The sequence below is a fragment of the Erythrolamprus reginae genome, chromosome 3, assembly GCF_031021105.1.
Source record: "Erythrolamprus reginae isolate rEryReg1 chromosome 3, rEryReg1.hap1, whole genome shotgun sequence".
NCBI lineage: Eukaryota > Metazoa > Chordata > Lepidosauria > Squamata > Dipsadidae > Erythrolamprus > Erythrolamprus reginae.
Genome location: NC_091952.1, coordinates 95,745,504 through 95,761,154, shown reverse-complemented (window position 1 = coordinate 95,761,154; position 15,651 = coordinate 95,745,504).

Sequence of the window (15,651 nt, the reverse complement as noted above, 5' to 3'; positions counted from 1 at the left end):
AGTTCAGGGCTCTATAGAGCCGCCTGCAGTGTCCCCCTGCCCCCTGCTCCGGGGCAATTTCGGCCGGCGGTTTTAAGCCGCCGGTCGTGCATTTCCTGTGGTAAAAGACTGTGCCTTTACGGTCATTTTCAGGAGGACAATTTAGTTATTATTACTTTTTATATTTTCCATTATGTTTATCAGTTCATAAGAAATAGAAGGGCCATTTTCTCTTTTTCACTTTGGATGAAGAAAAGAAAAGCTTTCCTATATCTAATTTTTAATTTAAAAATATTGTTAAAGACCACAGCTCTATTTGTATGAACTGCAGAAAAGATCTGTCCAAATCATATAGAAATTAAATTGTAGTACAGTATGTGTGTACCAGGGTCTTCTGTCTTAATTATATTTCAAATTTTGCAATGTTAATGGTGCTAATGTTAGTAGCTACATATATTATCAGATGTAACATGTTCATGGGAATTAGCTTAGAGGTTTCATAAAACTCATACACTTCTTTTAAATGCATTCTGTTTTTTTAAAAAAAAGATTAACTTTTGAAGACAATGTGTATGTCTTATGCTTGGTGTTAACGTGAAACTGTTCAGAGATTTTTCTGATGAAAAGAAGCGTAAAATAGATGAATGTGAATTGCATCTGATTGGATCTGAATTATTGATTTAGATTGCTGAGTCAATTTGCTTCAAAATCTCAGCTCAGTTCATACATTTGGGCTGATATGATTGACACGTCAGACCAAATTGTCAAATAGGATTGATTCAATGTAGTCAAATTGATTTGGAAAAAAGGGGCTATTTGCACATGCCCAAAAGCCATTTGAACTGTCAAATCAATTTGCAGAAACCTCCAAACTGAAGCTTAGATAAAATACTAGATCTATGCACAGGGATGTGAGAGGTATTCAACTCAAGAGATTTGAAGCACCCCTTCAAAGTAAGGTACTGGATTAAAGAGTTGAAATCCCTTGAAGCATCCAATTGAAACATCTTGTTTTGATGATTCAGTTTGAATCATTGATTTTTCAAGATTGAGATGACATCAAGTATAGGATGCCCTGGACTGATTTGATGTCTCAAGACAGAGTTGGGCCACTTTGCATAGGTCTAATAGCTAGCTGAAAGAAATAACAAGTCATAATAATTGTGACCATATAGATATGTTAATAATAATCAAAAGCTTCTTTTAAATCAGAGGTCTTCAAACTTAACCACTTTAAGACTTGTGGACTTCAACTCCCAAAATTATGTTTTAAATGTTTAAACGTGTGTGTGTGTGTGTGTGTGTGTGTGTGTGTGTGTGTGTGTGTAGAGAAAGAGAGAGAAAAAAATATTATATACAAAATAATTTTCAATTCACTTAAATTAGTTTCATAGTGACTTAGGAAGGTTTACTCAATTCTTAGATGTTACTTTTGTCAAAACATCTCTAGATGCCATTAGGTGATCTTGTGGAATGCCAATTATAAGGGGCTCTGGTCTTGTTGTGTAATAAAACATACTTTTCTGAACTGAAATTATTCTTTCTTGAACTTCCACAATTTTCCCGGGGTTGCTGCAGAGCTAAAATATATCAGGCAGCACTCAATGCCACAGGAAACAGGCATAATCTAACGATTTTACTGAATCTTTATGTGTTTAAGTATGTGTTGAAGTCTGGCCAATTAGTAAATACACCTTAAGACAGTAAGATGAATTTGACTTATTGATCCAAACATTGATTAACTGCCTGTGGTCTCTTATTCTTGGTATTAGCCACATTTTAAAAAGCAACCAAAGTTCATAAACTTATGAGACACTCTCAGCATCTTCTATTAATTTATCCTATCTATAAGGGGTATGCATATGTGCACATTGTGCCTACTCTCTCTGTCCTAATGTTCTCTCTTATTAGTACCCATCTCATGTATATAAACAATGTTATATCTATGTATATTACCAATACGCACTAGACCTAATAAATAAATAAATATCTCAGTCCAAATTTTGTGAAAGATAATTCCCCACAAATACACTATTTGGATTGTCAGGTGTTTTACACATATCTGATAGCAAAATAACCCTTATGTACCATCATGCGAGATTGTTTAATGGTTATAAGAGGCTTTCTGTGTGGAGTTGCAAAGTAATAATTATATGGAGATACTATTTAGTGAATAATTCATATTTTAATTTTTCTTGTAATTAGAGACTAAGAAATTCATGGAATAATTAAGAATATTATTGCTAATTACACTTTATTCCATTTATTGAATTGTTTTGCATTCAAACTATGTTAATATTTCAAAGTTTAAGAAAACTTTCCGTGCATGTACAAAAAGTATTAAAATGTACTTGTGATTTGATGACTTCTGAAAAAGAAGGTCAGCAATTCTGAAAACATAGGTCTAAAATACACGCAGAAAGGTTGTGACAATAGCAAGCAAATAAATAATCAGCAGCATGATTTTGTGTCTAGCTTAATATTCCAGTTTCTCATTCATCAAATGATATGGATATGTACTTCTTAGAAAGATAAGGAAAATTTTATGAGGAAGACAGGTTATTAGAGACTAAGAAAGATGTTGCATTAACTGAAAGTTATCGCTTGTGTTCATCCTTGCTTTTTCCCAACCCTGGATTTTGAAAAGCATATATTTTCTTTTTTCACTAATATGTACATACGGCAGTACCAATTCACAATGATGTTATTAAGAGAATGGCTGAAAAGAAACAATTCTCCTCTCATGCATAAATCAAGAATATATTAAACCATCACTAGGGATACAGCCAACAGAAATAAGGATGATAGTTGCATCTCGAGATGTCCATTAGCTTTGACCAAGGATTTGGGATTAGAATATATGATGGACTGTCCTACCTGGCAATTTAGGTTTGAATTGGTTTGATTTCCGGTTAAATCATTCATATGGATGCAATAGTGACTCTGGGCATTATACAAGGTTTAAAAACAAGATAATATTTTGCTCTTCCTCTTTGGATTTAGAAGTCTTTTATTAGAGTGAATGAAATGGTAGCATTCTCTGGAGAAAATTTAACTTCTGTTCTTCCAGATGATATCATTAGAAAAAGAAAGCTGTTTGGAGTAAAGATCTTTGTAAACAAAGCCTCTGGGGGGAATTAGGCTGTATCGTCCCATTTGTGGTGGTCCCAGAGAATCAGGCCACCTTATGCTTAGTGGAGTAAATAATAAACACAAATGAAGCTGCACAGTATGAAATTTACATACCATGTAGTTTAGTCTCTGGGAATCAAGCAAACAAACCATTTCACCAAAGCAAACAATGAATGCAAATATTTTGCATGGGCTTTGCTTCTCTGTTCTTTAGCCCTGTGTTTGCTGATGGGATGAGTACAGAAGAAAGCACTGTAAGGTTGAAGTTATAATCCTTTACACACTAGTGTTATACCAGTGCCCAGAATGGGGTGGTTTTTTTGTTTATGTTTTTGTTTTTTGCTTCTCAGCAAAAAATTAAGGCAGTTAAGAAAATTATGGGGGAGTCTGGAGTGTCAATTTAGAAATGTCTGGCTACAGAACATGGAAGAATATAATATTCTTTATTGGCCAAGTGTGGTTGGAATTTGTCTATTGTGCATAAGATCTCAGTGTACAAAAGGGACACTAAATGTTTTCAAAGTTTTCATGATAATACCCTGGGTCCTGAACCTCTTGTTTTGATGGGCTATTTCTTTTTGAATTATACACTGGTACCTCTACCTAAGAATGCCTCTACTTAAGAATTTTTCTAGATAAGAACTGGATGTTCAAGATTTTTTTGCCTCTTCTCTTTTTTTTTTTAAAGTAATTTTTATTAATTTGTTTTAAATTATTGCAAATAATTTGCACTACACAAAAAAAAGAGAGAAAAAAAGAAAAGAACTATTTTATACTTAAGAACCCGAGCCCAGAAAAATTTCCCATGAAATTTGAGTGCGGAACGAAGGCCCGGCCAGTTTCCTGATGCTCTCCCTTTAATCCCGGCCATCTCGGGCTTTTCTGGGCTGCCAGAGGAGCCTTTCGGTGGTGTTTAAGGAGGCTTTAGCAGTCTAGAGCGAACGTAGCATTTTCCTTTCTCTGGATGTTTGGAGAGGGAATAAACCACTTTGCTGTGGTGACTCCCTCGCTCTGCCTCCCATACACCTGGCGTGAGATTGCCTCCTGGAGCATCTGGGCATGGAAAGGCAAAAGGGGGCACTTTGCCCCAGCCAGATCAAGTCGGTTTCAGCTGAACTGAGGAATCACTGCAGTGAAAGAAAGGCACTGGCTACAAACTAGTGAGGAAGAGGAGAGGGCAGCCCTTCAGCATGGGAAGGAAGAGGAAGCAGGTAGCAGCAGCAGCCGCCGCCTTTCAGTCAAAGGGCCAGGAGGTTACCCCCTCTTGCCCGCCTGGTTTTCTCTCTCTCTGGCTCAGTGTGTGGGAGGCAGCCTCATGCTGGGTGTATGGGAGATGCGTGCTCCTCTTTGCCATCTCAGAGTCCCTCTTTCTTTTTTTAAGCCTTAAAGTTTTGGATCTTTTTGATTCCCTTCACCTCACCTTCTTCCTTCAGCAGCAACTGTCCTCCTCCTCTTCTTCTTCCTCCTCCTCCATCCAAATTCCGAGCTTTTATTTCTTTCCTAATGGGTTTGAATGCATTATTTGCTTTCACATTGATTCCTCTGGGAAAAATTGCTTCTACTTAAGAACCTGGTCACAGAATGAATTAAGTTCTTAAGTAGAGGTACCACTGTACTTGTCTTTTAAAAGTGCTTGATTTTACTGTATGTACTGTAGAATGCCTGCAGTTTCAAGACCTGGTCTTTTGACTATGACAGCTATTTGGTGTCATACGAATTTCATTGCATGGGTATACAGTGTTCCCTCGATTTTCGCGGGTTCGAACTTCGCGAATAGCCTATACCACGGTTTTTCAAAAAATATTAATTAAAAAAAACTTTGTGGTTTTTTCCTATACCACGTTTTTTCCCACCCAATGACGTCATATGTCATTACCAAACTAATAATTTTTGCAAATAAATAACAAAAAAATAATTATTGTTAATAAATAATTATGTTTATAAATATCAGGATCACTAAATGCCTTATTCAATGGTGAGTACCAGTAATAATGGTGAGTAAATAGTTGTTAAGGGAATGGGAAATGGTAATTTAGGGGTTTAAAATGTTAAGGGAAGGTTTGTGATACTGTCCATAGCCAAAAATGGTGTATTTACTTCCGCATCTCTACTTCACGGAAATTCGACTTTCGCGGGCGGTCTCGGAATGCATCCCCCGCTAAACTCGAGGGAACACTGTACTGTGTATATACATACAATAACAATAAAGTGCTTATTTTTATTTGTTTGTTTGCAACTTGTACAAGCCATTCCCATTATCCTTACAATAGAATTGATATCAAGGTATCAATCATCCTCCTTAATCATCCCCAGCTGAAATGGATGATTCCCGCCAGTTTTTCACTTGCAGTTGCAACAGCTTTCTCCTTGTTCAAGTCAGGTAAGTTTAAAAAGGCCCTTGAATCATGCCATTAACTTTGGATCTGAGTTTTCACACCTCTCCTTTAAGAAAATCTAAGGTTCCATACAAGTGGCAATTATTAAGGTAGCACAGCATCAAATCCTGAAGGGTGTCAGAAATCCAAAGTACTATTTTGAATTGGAACCAAAAATAGACTGTGAACTGTGAAGATGACAAAGTACTGGACTAATGGATTCAGAATGCTCGTTCCCAATTATTAATCTGTCATATTCTAATACATCAACAGTTCTTAAAAGAAAGTCATATTTAATACATTGCAATGGTTCGAATGCTACTAATGTTCTGCTAGTATGGTCTTTCCTGTAATTTGTGCATTGATGCTTAGTTTAGAATTTGCAGGGTAGATACCAAAGAAAGAGACCATCAAAGGAAATGCCAGATGGCAACAACTTTTCAGAACATTTATTAAATAACTGATAGTAAATATGTTCATCAGGCCAGGAAGTTCTTCGTCAATCAACTACAGTGACCCTGTAATAGTATGTGAGAAAGACTTGAAAGATGGGATGTAGAAATGTTGCCTAGGGAACCGATAAAAGAAGCTGTATAATGGCTGGTGAAAGAGACTCAGAGAGGACCCTCTCTAGCTTCTCAGGCTGCAAAGGAGATGGTGGGAGAGCTGTACTTTCAGACTTGCAAGATTCTCTTAAGGCAGCCTTACAATAAAATATAATTAGTTCACGTTTCCCATCTTGGAAGGAAGAGAGAGCCCAAGCAGCAAGGATAGTCCTTGGAGTTTCACTCATGACAAAATCAGCTCCATGACACAGATCTTCTACCCTTTACCCAGGTTGATTAGCCAGTGGAAATTAGTGTTTTGTATAAATGCAGTGAAAGGGAAGTGGAGAAGAAAATAAGTACATAAGTATATTATTGGGTGCTCATACATAGAAAGGAATGCAGTAGTCCTGGCTTTTTGCCTAGAGGGCTCACAGCAATAAGCTACAAGCCACTCTGGAAGTGAAAACTGTCAGTTATTAACTTATTAAAGTCAAGGCAGGAATTTTGTTATTTTACAGCACTAGAGGTAACTAATTTACTTACTGAGGTCACAGAGTGGAACTTGTTGGTTTGTGGATAGCGCTTATTAGGGAAGTGTCACATTATGGAAGAAAAGCCACTTTGTAAGATTACTTGTTCAAGCAATCTTTACTGTTTGTGAGGTTAAAAAAAAAGGAAAAATGGTTGAAGTACAGTACATATGGCTTCTTCATAGATTCATTTATTTTTAGTTTAATTTTTATCACAAGCCACCCCGTTGCCAAAAAATTACAAACAAGGTAGCATGCTTAAAAAGCACATACAAATATCTGCCTCCACAGAAATAGAGAGGACAATCTATTTGAGCCACATGAGCATGATGAAATGTTCCCAATGTGTTTGCCAATACATTCTTCTAGTTGATACCATTTTGTCGGGTAAATCACAATGTCTATGTGCTAAGTCACAAACCATAACATACAAGTCACAATGGTTCAGACTGCATGTCAAATCAGAACCAAGCAATACATATTATGATTTAGCTTAATGGGAAATGCCAGTCACTGTGTGCTTTCAGCACCTTCTGATTTTATATACAGTAGTACCTCGCTCTAGATACGAGCTGCTCCACATGCGAGTATTCCAAGATACGAGCCACGATGGGAGCGAAATTTCTGTTCCAGACCCGAGCTCAAATTCGGGATACGAGCCGAGCTTCCACTAGGTGGTGCAAGAATCCTTGCTTCTGGTTATCTCCACAGGGAAAAACAAAGTCTAAAGCCATTTGTTCCAGATATGAGCTGATCGACATACAAGCTCCATTCTGGAACGAATTAAACTCGTATCTAGAGGTACTACTGTACTAAGATTCTAATTAAAATCTGATGGAATTTTATTTGTTTGTTTGTTTGTCAAACGTGAACAAGGTGTAGGTATAAATATAAACAAAGGAGACAGGGAAAGACAGGGAGGATAGGCATGCTGGTGCGCTAATGCACGCCCCCTTTACGGACCAATTAGGAATGGATTGAAGTCTACCGTAGATAGTTTGAGGTTGAAGCTTTGAGGGTTTGAGGATGTAACAATGGAGTTGGGTAAGGCATTCCAGGTGTTGACCACTCTGTTGCTGAAGTCATATTTTCTGCAATTGAGTTTGGAGCAGTTTACCTTGAGTTTGTATCAATTGTTTGCCCATGTATTATTGTGGTTGAAGCTGAAAGAAGTTGCTGATAGGTAGGACATTGTAGCAGACAATTTTGTATACAGTGGTACCTCAACATACGAGTCTAATTCGTTCCAGACCCGAGCTCGTATGTCGATCAACTCGCATCTCGAACAAATGCCTTTAGACTTTGTTTTTCACACCGAGATAACTGGAAGCAAGGAATTCTTGCACCACCTAGTGGAAGCTTGGCTCGTATCCCGAATTTGTGCTCGGGTGTCGAACAGAAATTTTGCTCGGGTCTCGGCTCGTAACTTGGAATACTCTCATCTGGAGCAGCTCATATCTAGAGGTACTACTGTACTATGTTTAGATCAGACTGCACGTGGTGGAGTTTCAGATTGTCCAAGCCTAAAATTGGGCTCCTGCAGCTTGATGGCTTTTGATGCAAATCCAGTGAAGGGCTACCAAAACTTTTACTACCACACTGTATCTGTGGCTTATGCATTTTCTTTTAATATCTTTCAGTGCAAATTGGGTGCTCTGGGGTGGAGCTCCATTTTTGCTACCCCACTGTGTCCGTCCCCCCCGTCCATTCAGTAGTCCACCCCTGTGTGTATCTGATTGTCCTGGGTTTGTTTTCCTATTTACGTGAGTTAATCTTGGTCCCAGGTCTTTTGTCTTTCATATCCTGTGGCTTAATTCTGTCATGAAAGAGAAAATGGGGAGTTCCAGGTGAGTTATTTTTAGTCTGATTTCCCCTTATCCTAACGGCTGTACTTAAGTGTTTGTTTCAGTTGGTGTCTTTGCCTAGGGGTTTCTTAAAGGGGGAAGGGCTGGCTTGAGTTTCTTGGCACTGCTTTCTGAGGTTTCTGGTGCTGTGAGGTTTCTGGCACTGTCCTTTTGGGGTATGCTATACTTCCCACAATGCCTTGAAGATGGTTTTTATTCCAGTGGCTTTGTCTTTCCTGTCCTTAGAGTTAGGGAAAAAACTGGTTTTATCTGCAGTCTTTTGGAGACAATTCACTTAACCAATGCCTCACTTAGCAACATAAATTGTGACCTCAAGTGTGGTCATAAATTGAGGACTATCTGTAATTTCTTCATGCTGTAATGTAAATAAAGAGAAAGAACATAGAGTCCACATTCTTTCAAAAGTCATTTTCCATGTTGTTGGAAATTGCTGTAATTTCTATAATTATTTAAAGATTCCTTAAAAAATCCTGCTTTCATGGCAAGTTGATATTTTTTGTTGAATTTCCAACAAAAATTAATATGTGTTAATGTTTATCTAATTATTTTTCACAAATCAATTCCAAACACTGCCAAATACTGTAAGGCCAATATCATTTGGATGCATGTTAATATACAAACATGCAGGTTCATTTCTCTTGCTCTCTTTTTGAACCAGTCTATTTGTTGGATTGCTAATTTTAATGCCAGGTTTTCTTTGCTTGCTTTTCTATGCTAATGCCACCCGATATCCTGCAGCTGAGAATATATAGATATATATACTTTATATTTGTCAGATCTTCAAAAGATTTTTTTCCACCTTCATGCTGTGACTCAAGATAAAAACCAAGAACGAGTAACTCTTTTCACGTTTTCAAAGATTGCTTGATCAGATCAGCTAAGGCTATATGCGCCAGTCTATTGTTCTGACTCCAAAAATGGTCATCCAATTTTGAGGACACCTTAAGAGCACAAGAGCGTATTGGTGAATATGAATACACAAAAAATTCTATGGCTAAATACCATCCTAACATTTGTCATTGCAGATGTTAAGTCTTCCATTTCACAGAATTTATGAAAATGCTCATTAGCCATATTCATATTAGCATAATCTGCATTATAGTCACTGTAACTCAAACTTTCAAGTACAAATTTGACTGAGCTGGCAATATTTGCCAAGGATTGGATTAATTTCCTACTTTTTGAGGCTTAAAAGAATCATTGCCCAAAATAATCCAAATGAGGTCACCTCTGAGAATGAGTTCCTTCGAAGAACAACAACAAGGAGGCTAACTCCTTGAAAAAATATCCCTAGGGAGATCATCAGGCTGAGAAGAGTCAATTTATGTTGTTGGCAAATGTAGCACAAAGAATCTGGACTATGATTATCAAAGCATGGCATTGAGAACTATATCAGGAAAATGGAGGAAATAAGACTTTAAAATGGTTGGGATAAAACATTATGGTAGTAACTGACAGGGTGGAGGGTTGGAAGCTGATATCTACCATTATAGACAGACATGATTTCCTTTAGGTTGCTACTTAACCAATCAAGGTGTTTTGATAATGTTTCAAATATTTTGAACAGGTCTCTGGGCAGAGGTGGGTTGCTAAGGTGGAATGGTGATGTGTACTCGCCCCTGTGCAGAAGCAAAAAACTGTGCCAAAATACGGGCACACCTGAATTGCACTCCATGTGCAATTCTGCTACCTGCACAGGTGCAGGTAGCAGAATTGTGCTGGACTCCGCTAGCACTTAGAGCCAGGGGGGCAAACACACATTATTCTACCTTGGCAGTCCACCTCTGTCTCTGGGGCACCATTAGGTACACTTTGTCAAGACAAAGGTACCTTGAAGGTACCATCTGTACCTTCTCTGTTCTGTCGCGCTCTCTGATAGAATCCTCCCACAAATGCACAGAGACAATTTCAGACACACACACGTTTGAAAATTCAAAACAATGTTCTTTATAATGAAAATTCACTTAAACCAAGCCCTCTTTTGGTATAGCAAAGAGCACTCATCTCCAAACAAACTGGTAATTTGTACAAGTCTTTATAGCAGCCTTACTAATTACCACAGCCCCACCCAATCACAGGTGGCCTCATTTTCTTTTATAATAATCTCTCAGTTGTTGTTGCCTATGCATCTCTCTCTGCATGCGTGGCTGTATCATTAACTCTTGTTCTGAATCCAAGGAGGAGCTAGATAATTGATCTCCTTCTGAGCTGTCTGCCACACTCTCCTCCTCCCTGTCACTCATGTCTTCTTGGTCAGAGGAGCCTTCATCAGCAGATTCCACCAGGGGCAAAACAGGCCTGCAGCATGTGGATGTCTCCCCCACAGCCACAGTCCTTGGGGCAGGAGCTGGGCCAGAGCTAACCACAACACTTATCCATTTGCAATTTTGTGAGCTGTGGACATTCTTTGGAGGCAAAACACGAAGAGTTGGACTCATACACAATTCAATTCTACTATAACATTGCTTTCAAGAAAAATGTCAACTTTTCACATGAAGACCCTCAGCGTGTCAAATAAGGTAAGCACGTTCTGACTTTTGGGATGACATCATGATGAGGCAGCATGAAGGAATGGTGCTCATTTCTTCTTGCTGAAATTTTTGTGTCTAGAAGCTGAGAAAGATGAGGTTTGACTCTGGAGAAGTTCTCTTGACATAGGGGAGACTTCAGATGTGACGGGGTGAGGAACGATCATCCCATCACTGAAGGAGAAGACCTCTGAATCTGGTGGAGAAGAAACTGACCTTATGGTCTGGTCTAGAGATGTGATGGTCTGACAGAGATGAAATGGAAGTGAAGAGAATGAAACAGTAAAACGTCAAAATACCAAAATTGAACTCAAAGTGGTGGATTCTATAAAGAGATGACAAGTGAGTCTCTGAGAGAATTAAGCAGCGACTGTACAATAGGAGTGGAAGGGGAGGGAGAACAAGAAGTAATAGAATGAAAGTGGGAGAAAGGGGGAAAAAACTCTGTGATGTAAGCAGCTTGTGGTTTCCCTTCTTAAAACAAACTGTTCATTGACTCTGTTCCACCTTGTTCCAGTAAGCCTAAATACATCCTCTAACAAATCAATTATGAAATGACTTAGAACATTCAAATCTCATTCAAAGACCATAAATCCATTCCATCAGATTTTTTTTCTAAATCAACGTATGAAGCAAAACAATTCTTTTTAAAATCCTCTTTCCTTCTCCAATTTACAAAGCATTATCTCTAATTAAATAAAATAAAATAAAGTAATTCCATTACCATATTTTTGAGACTATAATACACACCAGTGCATTAAGATGCAGTAAGATTTCAAAGAAGTAAGGGAAAAAAAGTTTTTGTCCTCCCTGTCCCCCAGAAGTACACTGTAAGCCTCCCAAACCCTCTCTGCGCCTCATTTTTCACTAAACGGGCAGTTTTGTCTTCCTCGGACCCCAGGAACACTCTGCAGGCCTCCCAAGCCCTCTTCTCACCCTGTTTTCCACAAAAATGGACCTGTTTTTGTGAAAAACGGGACACACAGAGGATTTGGGGTTGGGAAGCCTGCAGAATGCTCCTGGGGGCTGGGAGAAGGGAAAAAGGCTGTAACTTTTGCAAAAAAATGGCTCATTTTTCACCCATTGTTTTTGCAAAAACTCTGTTTTTGTCTTCCCCCAGCCCTCAGGAGCACTCTGTATGCCTCCCAATGAGCCAATTTTTTACAAAAATGTGATGTAGGGTGGGGATTCAGGAGGCCAAACCTGGCTGTACTCAATGTGTAAGACAAACTGACATTTCCAGCTTCTTTTAGGGGGGGGGAAGGTGGGTCTTATATTCTGAAAAATATGGTAATCATCTCTAATTAAATAAGTAAATGCATGTAGAAAATTCAATTAAATATATATTAGAGATTGCTGTTTGGAAAAATATGTGTATTGAAAAGTTATTTGATAAGATTTTCCTATTGGATCTTTTAAGTTTCAAAAATTTCACAGATTGATTTAAAAAGGAACTAAAGGATACTTAGTGCTTGAACAAAAGCTACTACCATAAAAAACAAAATGACAAGGTCATACGTGAAAGTTCCTGGAAACTTGGTATTGAATTATGGGTTTTGGCACTCGCGCATGTGCAATAGTGAGTGCCCACGCTCTTTCGGCACTTAGGAAAAAAAGGTTCACCATCACTGGTATAGGGTCTCCTGCTTGAGCAGGGGATTAGACAAGAAGACCTCCAAGGTCTCTTCCAACTCTATTCTGATTTATTTATTTATTTATTTATTTATTTATTTATTTATTTATTTATTTATTTATTTATTTATTTATTTATTTATTTATTTATTTATTTATTTATTTATTTATTTATTTATTTATTTATTTATTTATTTATTTATTTATTTATTTATTTATTTATTTATTTATTTATTTATTTATTTATTTTGTCAGGTTCAGTTTCAGCCTATTTTCTCTCATCCACCTTTTCTCTAGTGAGGGCTATCAGTACCAAAGATTATTATTATTTTTATTATTATTTATTGGATTTGTATGCCACCCCTCTCCATAGTATTGTAGTATTGTAGTATTGTTCTTTATTTCTTTGTATTTGTGGAGATATTGTCAGAACAGATGTATCAGATATTGGCACAAATGTCTCACTAACATTTACAGTGCTGATAATGAAGCAGCGAGGGAAATATTACTTGCTCATCAACAAAAATGACTTAAAAAAACAAACCAAGAACAGGCAAATAGAAGCGATTAAACAATTGTGTTATTTAAGTTTTGCTTGAAATGCATTCAGGATATTTGCTCTGCTTATCTCTGCAGTAGTTTCACAGCATTTTCTTACAAAAGCCAGATGGTGCATTTTGTACAGTATTGGATAATTGTTTGCAAGAAAACATTCCCAGGCAAACCCCCTTGCTTGGAGAAAAAAAAAAGCTTATTATGCTCTTTCATATTTATGAATAGTGAAAGCCATCCTTTTTGCCCCTTCAGTAATAGCATGCTTAAGTATTGGTTCAGCTGAACAGTTGAAATGTATTTCTATAGTCTAACAACACTCAAATCAATTGCCAGTTCAATCGCTCACAGAGGGTCTGGAAATATATCTCCCCCCCCCACACACACACATTCTCTCTTTTTCTATAATACAGTACTTCATTATTCATGCCATGCTATCCACCACTTCTACAGAAACTAGGTTTGGACACGTTGCCTCATTTTTGATGTGATATAGAGACCAGTATTAACAGTCTTGACATATTCAGTTTTTCTTTTCAATATCGGCCACTTGAAGAAGTGATCAATCAGAATCATAGGCACACGATGGAACAAGTATAGGCTACCTTTTCCGAAGGTGCTTTATCAAAAGGCAACTGGATTTTGTTTATACTTGAAAGCGTTTCGCTTCTGAAGAAGCTTCAGAATGAGAAACGAAATGTCTTCAAGGAAAAAGAAAGCCTTTTGAAAAAGTACCTCTGGGACAACCATGACTTGGAGGACTGAGAATCCCCATAGATATGCAGCCTACCTCTTTTGAGCTGGCATTGGTCGTCTTCTCTTACCTGTCTGAAAACTTGAGTAGGTTGCTAAATCTGTATGGCCTTTTCTTCTTGGACCATGACCAGATATTCTGAAAGGTTCAGGCTTATAGAAATAATGGCAAGCTTTAATAGCAAATAGCCAAGAGAAATGTAGATGGCTATAGCAATTTAACCCTCCTGTTCTGTTTAAGAAAAGTAACAAATCTTCTGTTCCCGGGTCACCCTGACCCGGACCGAAAACTCTTCATTTGCAGTGCTTATGTTTGGTCAATTTGAATACTTTTTTCACTTGGAAAGTAGTCTGAACATTTCTGCACACAATGATATGAAAATTGAACTGAAGAAATTAATCCTTATTGGTTTATTTTGCACATAAATATGCCCCCCCCGTTTTTGTGAATTTTCTTTAGGTTTATTGATAATTATGCCTGCAAAATACATTCTATTTTACTAAAGTTGGTATGGGATTGGTAGCTTGAACATTTCTGAACATAATGATATGAAAATTGAACTGGAAAAATTGATGCATATTGGTTTATTTTGTTGATGAAATGCACGCCGCCCCCCCCCGTTTTTTTCAAATAGTCTTCACTTTATGGATAGTTTTGCTAGCAAAATACATTCTATTTTACTAAAGTTGGTGTGGGATTGGTAGCTTGAACATTTCTGAACATAATGATATGAAAATTGAACTGGAAAAATTGATGCATATTGGTTTATTTTGCACATAAATGTATGCCTCCCCCCGTGTTCAATTATTTCAATTTATATAAAAATTATGCTGTTAATTTCAAACTTACATACTTTTTTTTAGTAAAATGGATTTGTTTCATAAAATTAGTTCTCTGGCTACAATGTGGTTGATTTTCAAAAGGATATTCCAAATATTTCTAGACAAATGTGTATAAACAGTGACAATAATGGCACATAGCAAGGCTGGGGGGTGGGGGTGGCCCTTTTGTGGCAAAAATAAACCAATAAGAACCATTTTTTTCAGTTCATTTATATTTTTCTTATATTCAGAAATGTTCAATTTAGTATATCAAACCTTTTGGGGGAAAATTCCTTAGGGATTTGTAGCCTTAAAAAATAGAAATTGACACGAAATTAAAAAAGGATGGGGGGAGGGGCTTTTTGATCAAAATAAAAATATAAGTCTCAATTTTTCCAGTTCAATTTTCATATCATTATGTTCATAAATGTTCAAACTAGTTTTCCAGTTGAAAAAGTTTTCAAAAAGATCAAATTCAAGTACCTAAAAAAATTATTTTTGGTCCGGTCATATACGAACAGAAACAGACTCGAAGTTATGATTTTTTTTTTGCCCAGAAAACAATTAGCCACCACCCCAAAAATATTTTTTGATGATCAGCATTGTTAAATTGAGTAAATGAATGCCTAAGATTTTAAAGAATATTTCGGATTTGGAGCATAAAAAAATAAAAAGTGAAAATGGTTGCAAGCAGCCGAGGGGGGAGGGGCTTATTTCTGATATTAAAAAACCAATAAGAATCATTTTTTTCAGTTCCTTTATATTTTTCTTATATTCAGAAATGTTCAAGCTACCAATCCCACACCAACTTTAGTAAAATAGAATGCATTTTGCAAGCAAAACTATCCATAAATTGAAAAAAATTTCACAAAAACGGGGGGGGCGTGCATTATATCCGCAAAATAAACCAATAAGATTTACTTTTTTCATTTCAA